Raw genomic sequence first — 14614 nt, 5'->3', positions numbered from 1 at the left:
AGCTGGTTACCCCTGGCACAGGAAGGATGGGAAGGCCTCCGTGTAAAGCATGCCCAGGTCAAGGACAAAGGCAAATGGACCCGGCCTGTTGAGACATAAACTCAAACACCGGGGCCGGCTCCGTGGTGCAGTGGGTTAACACCCTGGCCTGAAGCGCCGGCATCCCATATAGGAGCCAGTTTGAGACCCGGCTGTTCCACTTCTGATCCAGCTCTCTGCTATGGCCTGGGTAAGTCGTGGAAGATGGCCCAAGTCCTTGGGCCCCTGCACCCACATGGGAGACCTGGAAGAAGCCCCTAGTTCCTGGCTTCAGATCAGCCCAGCTCTGGCCACTGTGGCCATCTGGAGAGTGAACCAGCGGATGGAAGACCTCTCTCTGTCTCTCTCACTCTCTTACTCTCTCTCCTCCGCCCCTCCCTTTCTGTTTTTCAAATAAATAAATCTTAAAAATTAAAAAAAAAAAAAAGCCCTATCTCCAGGGACAGGTGTGCGATTCAGAGGTTAGGGCCACCTGGGACACCACATCCCACAGCTGAGCACCTGGGGTTGAGTTCTGGCTCCAATCCTGACTCCAGCCTCCTGCTGATGCACCCTGGGAGACAGCAGGCGATGGCTCAAGAGTCTGGACCCCGGCCACGCACCTGTGAGACCCGGATGGACTTCTGAGCACTTTGCTTTGGCCTGGCCCAGCCCTAGCTCTTGGGAGCATTTGGGGAGTGAACCAGTGGATGGAAGAGCTCTGTCTGTCTCTCACTACCCAGCTCCCAGCCTCGTGGGGTGCACACCCACGGGAGCACACCCTCCTCTCCCACTGGGCTCTGGAACACCCCAGAGTCGGCTGTCACCTTCCCTGCCTCACTTTCCCCTCTCCAATCGGTGTGACCATCGACTCCACTTGCAATGACCTGAACTCAAAGCCTCACATCACGGTCCGCCTTGGGGCCGCCAGAAGTCAGGAGTGGGTGGGGATCTTGCCCCATGGCCCACGGGGGTCCAGAGATAATGGCAGGTGCTGGAGACTGTCCCCACCAGGGACCAGGCTGGAGCCAGTAGGTTCTGGGTGACAAAGCCACAGTCACAGCTGCCATTCACAGAATGCTTCCTGGCACCTGGCACCTTGCCAGCCTCTTCTCCAGAGGCCCCCTGAGCAGCCATACGGGAAGCAAACACGGTTCTTACAAATGGGAAAAACGAAGTTCAGAGAGGCTGAGTGACTTCCCAGAGGATGCAGAGCCAGGCTTATCTCCTGCCCCGTGAGGTCGGAACCTCAGACACCCTTGGGCCCGGCTGCCCGGGTGACAGGGCCCCACCCAATCACCCCTCGCCAGCGCAGACCTGTTATCTGCCTTGCACACGGCCTGCGCCCGTCAGGGTAATGGACTGCGCGGGGCCTGGCGGAGGTGGTCGCTGGCGGGGATGATGTATGAGGCACTATTGTTTGATACGAATGCATCAGGTGACAACCCCGATAAAGACCTCACCAGCAGCACTGGGCCGGCTGGCAGCAGCCCCACAGCTGGAGGCGGCAGAGACAGAAGCCCGGGTCCCTGATGTGCGGGGCCACCTTCAGGGAGCAGACACGGGGTCACTCTGGTTTTCAAAACATCCAGGGTCCAAGCCCCACCTCGCACGTCCTTGCGCACGGTAGGGTGTAGACCTGCAGCTCACGCTTCGGAGAGCATCGGCAAGGGCTCAGGAGCCGACTCAGAGGCAGAGACGAGCCAGGGTGGGGGCTGGGGATCTGCTTTTGCAAACCAGTGCCTCGATGAATCTAACCCCAGTGGGGTCCACAAATGGTGCAGGATGAGGAGAACAGGAGGGGAGTTTGGAGTCAAAACTCTGTGGAGGTGATTCTGGGCTCCCCTAAGAAGCAGCCATTTGTCGGATGAGCCTCAGTCTCCCAATCTGGGACATGGACACACCGGCTTGCTGTGGCTGCCTGCCTGTGCTCTGCTTCCTGCCCCCCACAGCTCCCAGGGGCTGCACAGGGAGGGGGGTCCCTCATATCTTCCTGGGGGGTCTGTGGAGGCGCCATCCTTATTTGCAGGCTGACACTGCTGGGGCCCTAGGCACCATGCGAGGGAAGGGCTCGGAGAGCCTCCAGAGCGTCCGTGCCAGGAGTCCTGTTTTTGGAGTGAGCAGGGTCAACTCTCTGCAGATCCACCATTTGCACCCTGGAGGCCAAGGTCAATCCAGAACCCAGACGCTGCACCCAAGGAGGTGGATTCACAGGGATGGCAGCCCCCGGGGACAGCATGGAGGGGTCTGGCCGAGGCAGAGCGTGAGAGTCGGCTTTATGTTACTGCCAAGATACATCAAAGGCATGGCTGGCACCGCGGCGCACTAGGCTAATCCTCTGCCTGCGGCACCGGCACCCCGGGTTCTAGTCCTGGTCGGGGTGCCGGATTCTGTCCCAGTTGCTCCTCTTCTAGTCCAGCTCTCTGCTGTGGCCCGGGAGTGCCGTAGAGGATGGCCCAGGTCCTTGGACCCTGCACCTGCATGGGAGACCAGGAGGAAGCACCTGGCTCCTGGTTTTGGATCGGCGCAGCACTGGCCGTGGCGGCCATTTGTGGGGGTGAACCAAAGGAAGGAAGACCTTTCTCTCTGTCTCTCTCTCTCACTGTTTAACTCTGCCTGTCCAAAAAAAAAAAAAAAAAAAAAAAAAAAAAAAAAAAAAATCAAAGGCAGCCAACTTTATAAGGAGAAAGGGTTTGTTTAGTGCACAGTTTTGGAAGTTCAAGTTCAAGACCAGGTGGCACCATTGGTTTGGCCTCTGTGAAGGTGGCGGTGTGTGAGCCAGGGAAGGATCCTGTGGTGAGCCAGGAAGGAGAGGAGAGAGAGGCTGGGCTCAACCCGGCTCTTACAGCGACCTCCTGTGAGAACGGCCTCCCAAGGGCATGCCCCAGGGACCGAGCCCCGCCTCCGATGCCAGGATTGGACTCACTTCCGCCCGCTGGTACTGCTAACCCTGACTTTAGAGTGTAACATGCTGAGAAGTAGGGGAGCCAAATCATATTCAAACCGCACCATAAAGTGACCTGGGGCTATGGGAGGTGCAAGGGGAGGAGGGAGGCAGGGGTCCCCCAGGAGGCAAAGATATAGGGAAGGGACCCCAGAAAATGTGGTGAGGTCTGTGTGGGTTTGCAGCAGGCGTGGCTTCAGTGGTGCAGTGGGTACTGGGATATAGGGACTCCCTTGAAAATAAGTCAAGGCCCTTCAACCCCATCATTCATTCATTCATTCATTCAATTTCGCCAATATCCGCCGAGTCCCTACTCTGTGCTAGGCACCGTCTTGGGTGCTGGAGGGAGCCTTGAGTGGCTGATGTTACAGAGGGGATGTGCGGATACGAGGCAAATAAAGACAGAAAATGTCACAGGTCAGCACAGAAGAACCTTGGAAACACGGTTCTAAGGGAAAGAAGCCGCACACAGCGGGGACTTCATTTCAATGACATTCATAGAATACGCAAACCCATAGACACAGGAAGCAGACGAGCAGTGCTTAGGGCTGGGCAGCGGGGATGGTGAGTGACTTCTAAGGGGTACGGGGTTTCTTTTGGGGGTGATGGAATGTTCTGGAATTAGTGGTAATGGCTGCACCATATTGTAATTATACTAAAACCCACTGAAGTACACACTTCACTTTTTTAAATGCTATGTTGTAATCTTTTAAAAAAGGCAGAGAGAGCGAGAGAGAGAGAGAGCGAGCTCCTGATTGCTGGCTCGCTTTCCAAATGCCCAGGACAGCGGGGGCCGGGCCAGGCTGAGGGCAGGAGCTGGGAACCCCAGCCTGCCTGGTCTCCCCACGTGAGCAGCAAGGACCCGAGTATTGAGCCATCAGCGGCTGCTTCCCAGGTGATCATTAGCAGGAAGCTGGAGTCACGAGCTGAGATTCGAACCCAGCACTCGCATGCGGGATGCGGGCATCTCAAGCAATGTCGTAAGTATTAAACCCAACGCCCACCCCGAACTGTACACTTCCGGCGGGGGACTTTCACGGTCGGTGAGTTATACCTCAACGCAACCCTTCCTTTAAAGGCACAGGTTATGAACAGACAAGGCAGAAGTGACAGGTGAGGGGTGGGTGCTGCAGAGCTGCCACTGGGGCCCCCGCATCCCGTATCCGAGTGCCTGCTCTGAGTCCTGGCTGCTCCGCATGAAAGAGCCCTTGCCCTGCTCAGGCACCTGGGAGGCAGCAGGAGATGGTCCAAGTACCTGAGCCCCCGCCCCCCACGTGGGAGACCCGGATGGAGTTCCTGGCTCCTGCCTTTGGCTTGGTCCAGTCCTGGCTGCTGTGGGCACTGGGGAGTGAGCCAGCAGGTGGGGGATTCTCTCTCTTTCTACAGAGATGATTTCTGTCTCATCCTCAAAGTAGGTTCTGTGGGGGCTAAAATCGAGGCGCAGACCCCACGGCCTTCTGGAAGCTTCCGTGGGAGAATCTAGTTTAGGCCTCCTCCTCCCTCGGGAAGCCAAGCTCGCCCTCGCCTCGCGCTCGTCCTCGCCTCGTGCTCCGATCGCTCCGACCTCCGCCTTCGACCTCCACCTCTGTCCCCTGAGCACACATGGGCTGATGCTGAGTCCGCCCGGGAAAACGCCTCCGTCTCAGGCCCGTCAGCCGCGTCTCTGCAGCCAGGGGAGGCGATGTCTTGCTAAGTGTGGGGGGTTGGGGTCTGCCCAGCTGTGCTTGACTAGCAGGGCTGGTGCTGTGGTGCAGTGGGTTAAGCTGCCCCTCGGGCTGCCCGCATCCCGTATCCAAGTCCCAGGTCCTGTCCCGGCTGCTCTGCTTCTGACCCACCTCCCCGCTGATGCACAGGGAAGCAGGGGGTGCTCAAGGCCTTGGGTCCCTGCCACACCCCAAGCCAAGTTCCTGGGCTGGTTGTCATAATCATTTGAGGAATGAACCTGCCTGCAGGTGGAAAATCAATCTCTCTCTCTCTCCCTGTTTCTCTGTCACTCTGCCTTGCAAATAAATTCAACAAACAAATCTAAAACAAAGCAAAACCTTCAATGGCTTCCCCCACTCCCAAGATGATGCAAGGCCCCGCTTGCTGTCGCCAGTGCTCAGCGTGCTCCCCCTGCCATCCTGGCCCTGTTTGCTGCCTCTCCCACCATCCTCAGCACCACCCATGCTTTCCTGGCCTTCATCCAGGCCCCTAAACCTGAAGGTCATCCCCTGCCATCAGCCAAGTCCCCTCCCCCTCCCCCCAGTGCAATCCTGCCAGGGTTCCTCCTCTCTGTGCTTTGGTCATGGGGAGAGGCTGAACGGCCCACCAGCAGCGCCATCACCGCCGCGGTATCGACACCAAGAATCAGGAGCGCACACCGAGTGCTGAGGGAGGAAAGTGCTGACCTCTTCCACCCGCTTCCGTGCTAACTCCGGGTCAGGAAAACGCAGCCCGGCATCCTCAGTGCTGGGACCCGCTCCTTCCCGCTTCGGCTGCAGGCACCGTGGCCTCTAGCACTTCTAGCGCTTAGTGCCTCTCCATCACCCGGTGGTTACGGTGGGGTCATTATCACCCCTGCGCCCGGCTTGGTCTCAGCTGGTCCTCTTCTCTTTATTCTGTGCATTGTGTTTGAGGACCTTAACATATTTTTTATATATATATATAAGAAGTGGAGAGAGACAGAGAAAGAGAGAGAATCTCATCTACTGGTTTATTCCCAAATGTCTACGGTAGCTGGGGCTGGGCTGGGCCAGAGCCAGGAACTTAATCTGAGACCCAAGTGCTTGAGCCATCAGTCCTGTCTCCCAGGGTGTGCATCAGGAAGAAGCCGGAGTCAGGAGCGGAGCTGGGACTCACAGGCAGCTCGGACCCAGGCAGGCTGGTACAGGCTGCCAGGCCAAACGGCCAGCTCGACGGCTGCTTCAGATAGCTTCACACCAGAATGGCAAAGGGCAGCAACTGCTGAACTTGGATGATGGACTTGTGGCAGTTGGTGCTTTTCTTTTTTCTGGTTGTGTGTGTTGTGTGTGTGTTTAAGTTTCCATCATGAGAAGAAAAACTTCCTCTAAAAAGCAAAAAAGGCAAATTCTGGCTCCACTGTGGAGAGGAGAGCACGGAGGAGCAGCCAGGGGACGAGAGCGCCAGACTCACACAGCAAGGGCGTACGCGTCATGGCCACGATGGCCCCACACCCATCTGATGCCCCGGGCACAGGCTCGTTCTCCCCCGGGTGGGGCACCCCAAAGCCTGCTCCTTCAAATCCTCAGGTTCCTGGGCCTCAGCCAGATGAGCAACTCCCATGCCCACCTCTGCCTATTGGGAACTTGCCCACCTCTCACCAGCAGTCATTCAACAAACACGCAGGTGCGCCCAGCACTGCACTGGGAACAGAGGCTCAGCAGGAGCCAGGGACCCACATGGCCCCGGTCTGGATTAAGACCCAGCATGGAGTGGGTGCTCAGGGGAGCTCTGGCAAACTGGATGCACGGGGGTTGGGGTGGATGCCTGTGCGAGGGCTCAACACAGGGTGGCTCCACGTGCGGGCGGCCTGGCTGGTGGGGTCAGCAGGGGCAGGGGAGGCCCTGGTTCCTACGCTTTGCCTTTGGGTTGGGGCCAGCCTGCCTGACACCCCTACATGCACGATCACACACACTGCTGCTCATACACACTTGTGTGCCTTTACACACTTCTTTGCACGCACATGTGCCCCACACGGGCACGTCCTCTCTCCACAGGTGCAGGCCAGACCTGTCTCCGCCCCTCAGCTCTTCATCTGTAACGTGGGGCTAACACAAGGTCAAGCTGAAATGAACTGCAAGGAGTTACCTAAAGGTCTGGTCTGGAGGTGGGCAAGGCCCTTCCTTCCCTCCCCACCCTGGCTGGCTCTGGGACCTCCTGAATGTTGGAGGCGTGGAGAGGGCTGGGAAGTTGGCACTCGCCTGTGTCCCTCCTCGCCATGCCGTCACCAGGCCCCGCCTTCCAGGTCTTCACCTTCCCCCAGCCTGCCCCTCCCACGAGAGCTCACTCAGATTCCTGCAGCAGAAGAAAAGAATCCTTGATTCAATGACCCCTGCTCCGTGACCCCAAACCCGTTTCTGCAGAAGCTTCCAGAGACGGCGGGACAGTGACGCTGACAGTGGGGGTTTCAGGCAAGTGGCGGCCGACCTGTGCCCTCCCACCCACCCCAAGCCCACCCAGGGGTCAGCAGGAAGCAGGCTGCCGAGTGGCGGCTCCAGATGTGACTGTTAGAGCTAATTTATGCTCCGTTTACACAGGCTCCAGATGTCCCTGGCTCCTGTGTGGTTCATCCAGATGCCAGGGAAGGAGGGGGAGGGCTGGGGGCACAGGCTCCACCCCTTCCCCCTCCCCCCAGGCTGCTCCCTTCCCTCGTCCAGCTCCAAATAAAGTACCCCAGACATGCACCTGCTCTGCCAAGCCCCCCAGTTCTGCTTCCCCAAACTTCTGCTCAGTGGATCAGAGACCGTGCCCTGGGCCCCATGCCTGGCCCACTTCCGGGGACAATTATGTACTCACAAAAGGCCCTTGGCAATGGGATGGCAGTCAGGGCAATAGGGGTCTCCGTAGAAGTACTTCAGAGGCGTCCACTGGATGAAGGCTGACCCTAGCCCGGGGGCTGGCATCTGACACAAAGAGGGGTCTTTGGATGGAGACATGGAGACGAAACTGCCACGTGATGCCAGGGGCAGAGGCTGGAGGTGTGCGTTGGCCAGGCAGTGCCAAGGCTTCGCAGAAACCACCAGAAACTACAAGGAGGGGCTGGGATGGTTGAGACCTCAGGGCTTCCCGGGAGGAAGCAACTCTGGGTCCCAGACAACTGGCTTCAGACCTGCGCCAGCATAAGTCTGTTGTGTTTAAACGTCCCAGTGTGTGGTTGTCATGGAAACCCTAGCAAACTCATATATGGGGACTGCAAGAAGGCCGGGGAGGGACCAGTGGGTGCTTGGACCCCTGCATCCTACTGGGGACTGCCTGGGCTTGAGTCCCGCCTCTGGTTCCCATCCAGCCCCCTGCTGATTGCACCCTGGGTGGCAGCAGGTGGTGACCTGCTTGGGCCCCTGTATCCACAGGGGAGACCCAGATGGAGCTCCAGGCTCCTGGCTTTAGCCTGGCCCAGCCCTGGCTGTTGTGGTGTTTGGGGAGTGAAACAATGGGTGGACCATCCCTCCCTCCCTCCCTCCCTCTCTCTCTCTCTCTCTCTCTCTCTGCCTTCCAAACAAAATGAAAATAAATACAAAATGTTTAAAGTTCACGGAAAAATGGAATTAAAAATAAGTTTATTTTGCCATAAAACATGTTTGAAATCCTCGCATCATTTTCTCAGAATACGCATTCTCCATGACATTTCTTAGGAGCCCTCACTTAGCAGCAATGGGGGTGGGTTGTCCAGTTGGTCAGTGTGGCCAAGGCTTGCTCCTCAGAGGCTCCCACATGGCCTGTGCCCTGAGGAGGATGGCACCGGCCCTTCCGCCATCCCAGGCCCTCTCAGCTCAGGCCACGCCTCCGCGTTCTCCAAGCCTGCACCTTCATGCCCTCCCCCTTCCGCCCATGCCTCCGCTGGCTGCAGCCTGCCCCCACCCTGCCCAGATGTGGATCAGCCCAGCCCACGGGCCACTCTGGGGCGTGCAGCTCTGTTCTAACGCCCTCTCTGCCACTCTCCCCTCCCTGCCCCCACCCTGCCCAGACGTGGATCAGCCCAGCCCACGGGCCACTCTGGGGTGTGCGGCTCTGTTCTAACGCCCTCTCTGCCACTCTCCCCTCCCTGCGGCTCTGAGGTGCCTGCACGCCTGCCTCCCCAGACACGTCTGCTGGGGTTCTGTGTGTGCAGCCCCCTTTCCCTGCCTGCTCTGGAGGACAGGTCTTCCCTGGGCTCTGCCCTCTCTCCTTTGCTTCTCTTCCCACCCAGGCATGGTGGTGATGGTGATGATGTGTTGGTGCTGGTGCTGACAGTCATGATGGTGGAGAGAGTGATGTCATTATTGGTGGCCATCATGATGATAATGTAGTGATGGGGGGGTGATGGTGATGATGGTGGTGTATGATGGTGGTGGTGGTGGTGATGTGATGGTGATAGTAGTGGTGGTTGTGATGACAGATGAGGTAATGGTTGTGGTGTAGATGATGGTGGCAGTGGTAGAGGTTATGGTGATGGTACTGGTACTGGTAGTAGTAGTGGTAGCGATGGTGAGGGTGATGGTAGTGGTGGCGATGGTGAGGGTGATGGTAGTGGTAGTGATGGTAGTGGTGGCAATGGTGATGGTAGTGGTGATGGTGATGGTAGTGGTGGTGATGGTAGTGGTGATGGTAGTGGTGGTAGTGATGGTGGTAGTAATGGTAGTGGTAATGGTAGTGGTGGTGGTGGTGATGGTGGTGGTGGCGATGGTGATGGTAGTGGTGATGGTGATGGTAGTGGTGATGGTGGTGGTGATGGTGATGGTGGTGATGGTGGTGGTGATGGTGGTGATGGTGGTGGTGATGGTGATGGTGGTAGTAATGGTAGTGGTAATGGTAGTGGTAGTGGTGGTGATGGTAGTGGTGGTGATGGTGATGGTAGTGGTGATGGTGATGGTAGTGGTGATGGTGATGGTAGTGGTGGTAGTGATGGTGATAGTAATGGTAGTGGTAATGGTAGTGGTAGTGGTGGTGATGGTAGTGGTGGTGATGGTGATGGTAGTGGTGATGGTGATGGTAGTGGTGATGGTGATGGTAGTGGTGGTGATGGTGGTGGTGATGGTGGTGGTGACAGCAGTCACCTGGGGGCCTTCCCCATGACCTGACCACACCCACAAAGACCGCATTTCCCAATATGGTCACAGAGGTAGACGCAGAGGGTTTAAGGGTTAGGACTTCAATATATCTTTTAGGGGGACTCCATTAAGGCAACCAGACACACACACACACACACACACACACAGAGGCTTGTAACATCTTCATGCTCGTTTCCTTCCACTACCCAACATTTGCCTCTGGGGTCCCCTTGCTCCTGGTCTCCACCTTCCCTCCCCCTCCTCCCCCCTCCCCTCCCCCACTTCCCTCCCCGTCCTCCCTCCCTCCTGTCCTTCCCTCTATGGACATTTATTGAGTTTCACTCTCTGCCAAGCTGTGTGCTGGGGAACTGGGGACACTCTGTCTTCAGGGAGCTCCCTACCCAGAATGGAGAGTGAGACCGGCACAAGCCATTGGCCAAGTGGCCTCTGAGAGGCTTGCTTGGGCCTCCGAGGGCTGTGGGACTCATGTCACAAAGCCGAGCCCAACCTGTAGGTCCTTGGTCCTCTGTCCAATCACACGGCGCACGTTATCTCCTCTCCTGTGCACCTGCACGGCCACGCCCCTCGAGGCGGCTCAGATCTGCACCTGCCCATTGGACGCATCCATCCATCAGTGAAGGTGTCGGGGGCAGGGGTACCGGGGCGGAGAGGAGGAAGGTCCAATCACGTTCCAAAGGGGACGCAGGCGTGGCGGGGGGGGGGGCGCTTCCCGCGCGCAGGCGCACCTCTCTGTCTCCCACCCTCCCATTCTCTCTGCGCGTCTGTCACTCAAGAAGCTGAAGATGGCGCGGCCCATCTCTGGGCTTTGAACTGAAAGGGCTAAATGATATGCTGACACCTTAATTATGGCCCATTGTCACGGAGCGCCGCGGCAATTGTGTGAGTGATCCCTGGAGAATGGGCGCTAACAGCCCGGCAGCGCCTTCGATTCCGTGGCAGATTGGAAAGTGACACAAACGGTGCGCGCTCCACCCGCAGCCCCTGCTGACACCTGCGGACCACCCCCTCCACGTCCCTGCTTTTGTGGCTTCCGCGGCAAAGGGCCTCAGGTGACGAGTCCCAGCTGGTCCCCTTGTGTCCCTGCTGCCCACCGACTGCAATGCCCCCCACCCCGCCTGGGTCACCGCAGCAGGTGCTGGCCACGCTGGCCAAATACCCACTGAGGGCTGACGCGGGGCAGGCAGGGCAGGTGCAGCCACAACCCAGATCCATGCAGCGCGGCCATCGGGGGGACCAGCATTCTCCTGTGTCACAGACGGGGTACTGGGGCCCCCACCTTCCAGCCTCTGCCCTGTGAAGGGCAGAGCAAGTCACCTGGCCCACAGGTAGCCACTCAACGACCCAGGGGGTGGGATTTGCCGAAGTCACTCTGGTCTCCTGCAGCTGGCAGGAGCAGGGGTAGGGGCAGGGGCAGGGACCCCTTCACCCATCAAGTTACAGAGAGAGGGAGAGACAGCCTGGTTCACTCCCCAGATGGCCGCAGCAGCCATCTGGGTCTTGCTTGTGGGTAACTCGGGTCCTCTTCTGCACATTAGCAGGGAGCTGGGTAGGAAGTGGAGCATCCGGGACCAGAACTGGCGCTCTGGTATGGGAAGCCAGTGTCGCCGCACCACAACGCCAGCCCTTTAGCCCAGCTCGGACGCTGCCAGTCACCACACCTACATCCCCACCCTGGCTCCAGACTCCAGCTTCCTGCCAGTGCAGACCCCGGCGGGCAGTGGTGCCAGCTCCTGTCACTCATGTGGCTCCAGCTTAGGTCCCAGTCAGAGGCGGCTGCGGGCATTTGGAGAGTGAACCAGCAGCTGGGAGCTCGCTCATCCTCTGCTTCGGAGATAAATAAAATTAAAACCCAAATTGTCTTCACTTATCCTCTGGTGGGAGAACTTTCAAACAGCTTTTCTGTTTAAATAAAGGCCAACCGGGCCGCAGGAAAGCCACGTGCCCTGGAATCGGGGAGGTCCCTGTCCCTCCTTTCGCCACCAGGGCACAGCCCAGGCCATCCGAGAGGGGTCCACCGCCCTCTGCGGTCACCCCGCCCCCTGCTGCATTCTCTGTGCAGGTGAGGAGCCGGGTGCCTAAGCGCCCGGGCTCCATCCTCTCTCTGAGTGGTGTCTCCCCGCTGGCTGCTGTGATGGGGAGAGGAGACCTCCGCCGCCACTAATTGGCCCTGTCAGGTGGAAATGAAGGAAGGCACCGCGGCTCAGGGGACACATCTACTCTGCAGCCCCAGGACTTACGGCAGAGACATGGGGCGCGACCCCGGAGAGGTGTGGGAGAGCTGATTGACAGCCCAGAGAGAGGGACCGGGCAGCAGGAGAGGCCCAGACACCCTCCCAGCTGCTGCTAACATAGGAGAGGCCACGGGCTGTGACTGTGGTCTCTGCCTCCTCTCAGGGATCCTGGCCCTGGTGGAGCGGGGCTGGGGGCTTGTCTCCTATCCCCCTCCTCAACACCATCCCCTTGGGGGATGAGGGTGAGGCCAAACTCCACCTGGAACTCAAGACAATGCCCCCTATGCACTCATAAACTGAGAGACCAAGATTGGTCCCATTTCACAGATGAGGAAACTGAGTCTTCAAGCTGTGCATTCTTTCCAGAAAAAAACCAACAATGCTGCTCTGTGCCAGGGGCTGTTCTGGGTCCTGGGACCCAAGCAGGAAGCAAGACAGACGCACACCCACAGATGGGACCCCTCCTCACTGCCTCCCTGTGCAGCCTGGGGGAGGCGGAGCCAGGCTTTGAGCAGGGGCAAGGATGGGGCTCAGGGCTGCAGACCGGGCGCCGGGCCTGTGAGCTCCTTCCTGAGCTCATCTAACCCTAATTACTCTCAAAGGCCCAGATGCTGCCCATGGCGAAGCCAGGAGCCGGGAGCTCAGTGCAGCTCCTTGCTCCCTCCCAGGGCGCGCAGCAGCTGGAAGCTGGGATGGAAACGGAGCTGGGACTCGGATATGGGGTGCAAGCATCCCAAGCAGCCTCTGAACCCCCTGTGCCAAACGCTGGCCCCCAGGCCTACATGTTAACGAGCCGTCTCCGGGGTATCTGAAGCTGCATTCGCAAGCCCCTAAATTCAGCTTCCCACAACAGGGGGACCTGCGTTAGGAAAGGCTGGGGTCTCCTGCAGGATTTTGGCGATTTCGAGATCACACCAAAGGTGAGACCTAAATAGGAGGAAATGAAACCATGGACGCCTACAGCAGCAGGGCTGTGATTTATGAACGCGAACCTGTCCCCAACTTCCCGTTTTTAATTAAAGAGCCCTTTTTGGTAATTCCATTAAGAGGCAGCTGTGGTTAGAGTCTCACATCCGTTCTCCTTAAATTATGGGGCGTCCCATCAGCCCCTTCAAGTTGCAGGGGCCAGAGGAGGGGAGGGAGGGAGGGAGCAGTAGGACCCTCGTTTCCCATGCCGTCTTCACACGCCCCCTGCCAGGCTCCTCGCTGTGCACCTGCCGCGTGCCGGAGCTCCCATCTCCATCACCGCTGGCTGTCCTCAGTACCGGGAAGAGGGCGGGAGGAAGAAGCCTGATTGACAGTGGAGGAAGCTGAGGCTCAGAGAGGGGAGGGGAGTGGCCCAAAGTCACATGGCCAGTGAGTAGTAGGCAGGAACCCGGACCCAGGGCCACCTGACTCCAGGTCTTCCGCCTTCGCCACCTCTCCGCGGGAAGAAGAGGGGTTGGGGTGCTTCCCCTGCCCACTGAAAAGACCTGGAAAAGAATGGGAACCCAAGGGCCTTGATCAGTACCAGGCTGGCTAGAGGGGGCTGGGGCTGGGTCCAGCCTGGGGTAGAGGACCCTGCTGCTGCCCCCTGAGGACGGGCGTGAAGCTGAGAGACACTCGCCCTTGTGGAAGTGGAAGGAGGGACCAGATGACCAGTCTCTGCCCACAGTGGGCACTGTGGCCCATGGTCGGGAGGATTCCCGCCCCCTGCACAGGGCCCAGCTGCAGGGCCTGGGGTGTGGCCAGCTGGAGGGGCGGAGACCCAGAGGGGGCCTCCCTCCAGAAGGGACCTGAGCCTGGGACTCACAAGGAGACGGCACTGCAGAGACACAGCCAAGTCACAAGGGTGATGTCACAGAGACACAGATGGACAGTGCCACACACAAAACACATACACGTCATATGGCTGGTGTCACGGAGACAGTGCCACACACAGGGTTACCCAGGTTCCCGGGCACACACACAGGTCACCCAGAGGGGGTCAAGGAGATGAATGAGTTGCAACACTAACCACCCAGGTTCATGGGGAAGTGTGTCACCGACAGGGTCGCCCGAGCAGCTCCCGCAGACAGAGCTGACCACGTCAAACAGACGTGTGTGGACCACCCAGAAGCCCTGCCCAGTGGTGCTCAGTGGTACAATGTCCCACCCACTCAGAAGGGCCAGGTGACAGTGCCGCACTGGTTGGGGTAGACTGTCACATGGGCAGCAGAGTCACCAGCAGTGTCCCTGGGGGATATACACATTCTAACAGGGACTTGCCACCCCGGGAGACTCAGACCCATGGCGTCTGCGGGCATCACGTCCCACCCACGCTGTCACACGCCGTGTGGCGCACACCGCATCTGTCACTCAGGGGCTGCAGCCACATAGCCGGGCACACACGCTCCCTCGCTCCGCAGGGCCAGGGCGGGGGGGCCGAGACTGGGCTGCATCCCCGCCCCATCCCTGCTTCTGGGTGTCCCGCTCAGAGTCTCAGGGTCCCTGCTGAGAGAGGCATGGGGACAACTGCCCACCAGCAGCATGAGGGCTGCATGGGTTGGCTGCTGCCGAAGGGCCTTGGGGGACCCAGGCTGGGGCAAGGCGCGGCGAAGACTCCGGGTCTGCACAGCAGGCTGGGGGTAAGCCGAACTGCATGGTCTCCATGCTGTGGAAGCCTCTTGGGG

The sequence above is a fragment of the Oryctolagus cuniculus genome, chromosome 21 (assembly GCF_051225735.1).
Source record: "Oryctolagus cuniculus isolate XC-2025 breed Fujian yellow rabbit chromosome 21, ASM5122573v1, whole genome shotgun sequence".
NCBI lineage: Eukaryota > Metazoa > Chordata > Mammalia > Lagomorpha > Leporidae > Oryctolagus > Oryctolagus cuniculus.
The sequence above is the reverse complement of the archived record's forward strand: the minus strand, read 5'-3'. Positions refer to the sequence as shown.